At 37.6% G+C, this 4,138-nt stretch overlaps 1 protein-coding gene across 1 annotated transcript in view; it reads left to right on the forward strand.

Annotated features, from left to right (window-relative positions):
* Positions 1-4,138, forward strand: part of LOC110449832 — a 13,426-nt gene that overhangs the window by 1,033 nt on the left and 8,255 nt on the right. The window lies entirely within an intron of this gene.

Consider the following 4,138-nt stretch of genomic DNA (forward strand, 5'->3'; position numbering starts at 1 on the left):
GGGGGGGAGGGCTACACATAGCTGACTTCCTACCGATATCTGGAATACACGACTGTATATATACGTATTTCCCGGAAGTCGTCTTTAGGGAATGAATTGATACCAAATCACGTGAATACAATTCTAATAAAATGATATATTTATCTCAATGTAAAGAAGAGTTTACCTTTAGTTAATATTGACACCTGGGTAAGGTTAAAATAGGTGGATTTAATTTACCCTGAGGTAAGGGTAAGATAGGGTATCTATACTAATCTATCTATACNGGGGAGGGGGGTGCATATTGACCCTGAGTGTAAGATTAGGCTGACAGAGGGGGATGAATTTTCGCCCTTTTAATATGTAAGGGTAAAATGTCAGATCTATACTATTTCGGAGGGAAATAATAAGTTGGTGGAGGGAGGGGCGAGGGGATGTATATTTACTCCAATGTAAGAGTAAAGGTGGAGGGGGCAGATCGACTTTGAAGGTAAGAGTAAGCTGGTGGAGGGAGATGTATATTTACTCCAATGTAAGGGTAAAGGTGGAGGGGGCAGATTGACTTTGAGGGTAAGAGTAAGCTGGTGGAGGGTGCTCTTTATTTGCCCCAAGGTAAGAGGGAAATTGGTGGTGTCTAGATTTACTCCAGGGTAAGGGTAATAATGGGGAATACATATAGACCCCGGGGTAAGGTTAAACTGGAGGTATCTCTATTTACTGTGGTGATGGTGTAATTGTGTGTGATGGTGGTGTATTTTAAATCAGGAGTTATAGTCAACAGTGTGGCGATAGATTTTCCCCAGGGTGAAGTAGGGATGTGTGTATTGGAGAATGGTGTGTCATGCTGTATCGTGGTGAGTGGCTGTAAGTTGTTGAAATACTAAAATTCCCAACAAATACCTTTTAACTACATAATGAAATCGAGCTGCTTTTACATATATATGTTTTCCTCATCTTAACAATAGTCAATGATCTATACGATAGTCTTTAGCGTCATTAATCTATACAATATCCCATAACTATACTATATTCTATAAGCTAGTCTATACGAGAGTTAATAGACTCTACACTAATATATAAATGATCTATACCAAAGTCAATAGTATTTACAATATTTTGTAGTCTATAAAAGTCAATGATATATAGGAGTGAACTAGACAATGTAAAAAAGTCTTTACAATCCTTAGTTTGAATTTAATGACTATCTCTTTGTTATTTATATTTGATGCGGAGTATTGTCTATTCGAAGTTCCCTCGCCTTTTCGCTGCAGTTGACGCTACAAATGTGTCGTGACCGACGAATTATTGATATGCCGTGACCGACGTTTTGTTAATACTTTATGCACAGAGAAATGTGCAAATGCCATACATGTCATCAATGAAATATAATTGTTTACTGCTAAAAATTGGAAAGAAATTGAATTCCAAACGACAAATGTATACTGTTCCTACCCTGTCGTTGCATCATATTTTATTCATGTGCATCCACTAGACTTCCATCCTTTGTAGATATTTTTGTTGTCATAGAATACTCAAAAGGTCCGTTGACACATCTCGCGTGACCTTATAACCGATTATCAACGTATCACACGGAGCCTAAGACGGATCAGTTGGTAGATAATTGATTGATTGATTGATAGGTTTTACGTCCGCTTCACTACCGAGTATTTCGGTTATCCAGCAGACGAAGAACAGAAAGGAAAATAAGTAGAAGGGATAAAGTATGGAGTAAAAGAGTAGAGGAGGGGGATAGGTTAGAGAAGGGGCCGTCTATCCTATATATATTAACTGTATAAGTCTAGTTTTATTCCTTAACCTAACACTCATCGTACAGCATCACCAAGTCAGGACCGGAAGTGAGGTACTGTGCCGCTTCCAGCCACACCAGCCCCTGCCTATTCTATGAATGTGGCTTTTATATAAAATTTATAAGTCCATCTAAATGTCTTAATAAAGAGACCCTAGTTCTAACGGCTTATTTTTTTTTATTACAATTTTCACTATCCTCTGTGTCGGCGTTTACGCGCCTACTCTTTTTCGAAAGACCCAGAGGGATTTTTTCCGTGCGAGATTGGACAGTTCTCACACGGGTCACCATTTATAGTCCCATCCGACGGACTTAACATTAGTGGTTAGTGTCATGCATGTGCTGTTTTGTTGTTGTCCATTCCATGTACTCCTCTCCTCATTGTTCGTCACTGAGAATAAACATGACTATACTTGTATCATTGTCATCTTTCTTATAAACCTCGACTTGNGGGGGGGGGATTAGTGTTATAGTTGGGTTATAACCTGGATGGGGGATGGAGGGGATGGAGGTTGAAAGATGTGCTGGGTGTCAAGAGATGTTTAGAAGGATTTATGGGTTTTATTAAATGCTGGTAGTCTGGACCGGAGTGATGTTGGGGATGGTTTGTGGGAGGGGGATGGATTGGTTGGTTGGTTGGTTGGTTGGTTGGTTGGTTGGTTGTGTGAGGATATTTTTAGTGGTTGTTGTGTTAGTTGGTAGATACGTTTATATCGATCTATTAACACGTGACACGTGAGTCGTACGTTAGGGCGGTTCCTGTATAGATCGTACAAAGACGACAACGTACAGCTGTGGACAATTTGTAGGTAATGGGTCAAAGGTCACTGAATATGTTTTATCTGGTTTAGTATTGTTTAACGTCCTATTAACAGCTATGGTCATTTAAGGACGACCTCCTCTGTGTGCAAGATGCATGCGTGTTGTGTATGCGTGTGTATTTTGGGAGGTTGCGATATGTTCGTGTTTGTCTCCTTGTTTATATGTCATTGATCAAGGACGTGGGTGAAGTCAGAGACGTATATCACATATGTATACACATATATATATATCAAAATACACGTGTAAGTACATAAAATCAAAATACACGTGTTAGTAAGTATAATACACAAGTGAAGACATGTACATGTAATAAAGTAACACCCGTTATTGACAATGATCTTTGTCCCAGCCCCCCGTTTTTATATTGCGCATAGTAAAATTTTGTCTACCTATCATATTTTTCAGAGCCAAAAGTGTTGTATTGTTGTATTGTTTATTCAACTTGAAGCCTTACGGCTCATAAGCATATACAGCAACGTATAATTGATACATCAGTGATATGAAATACCAAATAATTATAACATCATGAATGAAGCATAATCTTTTACATCGCATATATATATATATAGTACCTATAAATGGACAGTATAATTCTTTAAATTATTATAAAGTACAAGATAAATAAATTATCGGAAGATGGAGAGCTCTTGTAAAGTTACCTCACCTAAGTGTATCGTGGCTGTCGGAAAACAGATGAGGTCACAACCTTTTTCTTAGCATAATATCAACCGGGGCTCAATAAAGTAATATGTTAATTACAAAAACAAACAAAAACAGGCATACAATTTGTATACAGTGGTGTAGTGATCAGGGGATGGACAAAACAATATGTGTAAACCTGGAAATAAACAAGTACTCATATGTTATCAGTCAGGGTGAGAAAAAACAGTAACCGAAGGTTGGAATCTAGACCGTTCTAACCAACTTGATTGCAGATACTTTCCTAGATTACACAGCTCTTTTCTGTTACGTACAAAAGTGTAAACATGCAGTTACAATGTATTTTGTTTGAAATAATTAAAACAAATCGAATTCGTTTTTATTTTTAACTTCATTAAACTATCATCATATGTGGCGGATTCAGAAAGCTACACGTTTGTTAAAACATAAAAGTACATACAGCATTGAATTAAACAACCAATCTAAAGTCTACTGAAACGTGTAATGTATCGACAATCCATACACCACCCGACCGTGTAGGCTCTCAGGATCAGATTTATTAAGATAGAGCTGACCTGTGTTTATATAAAGCTGACAGATTTTCTATAGACGGCAGATTAGTATCGTAGTTTTATTATTGCCACAAGGATGTCTTTATCTGGATTAGAAAAATACATCTTAAACAAGTAAGATTTGTAAGCTGTGTGATACCCCTAAAACAAGTCAGATTTTTAAGCTGTGTGATACCCCTAAAACAAGTCAGCTTTTTTAGCTGTGTGATACCCCTAAAACATGTCAGCTTTTTTAGCTGTGTGATACCCCTAAAACAACTAGCTGTGTGATACCCCTAAAACAACTAGCTGTGTGATA

Source organism: Mizuhopecten yessoensis, unplaced genomic scaffold (genome assembly GCF_002113885.1).
Source record: "Mizuhopecten yessoensis strain PY_sf001 unplaced genomic scaffold, ASM211388v2 scaffold481, whole genome shotgun sequence".
Lineage (NCBI taxonomy): Eukaryota > Metazoa > Mollusca > Bivalvia > Pectinida > Pectinidae > Mizuhopecten > Mizuhopecten yessoensis.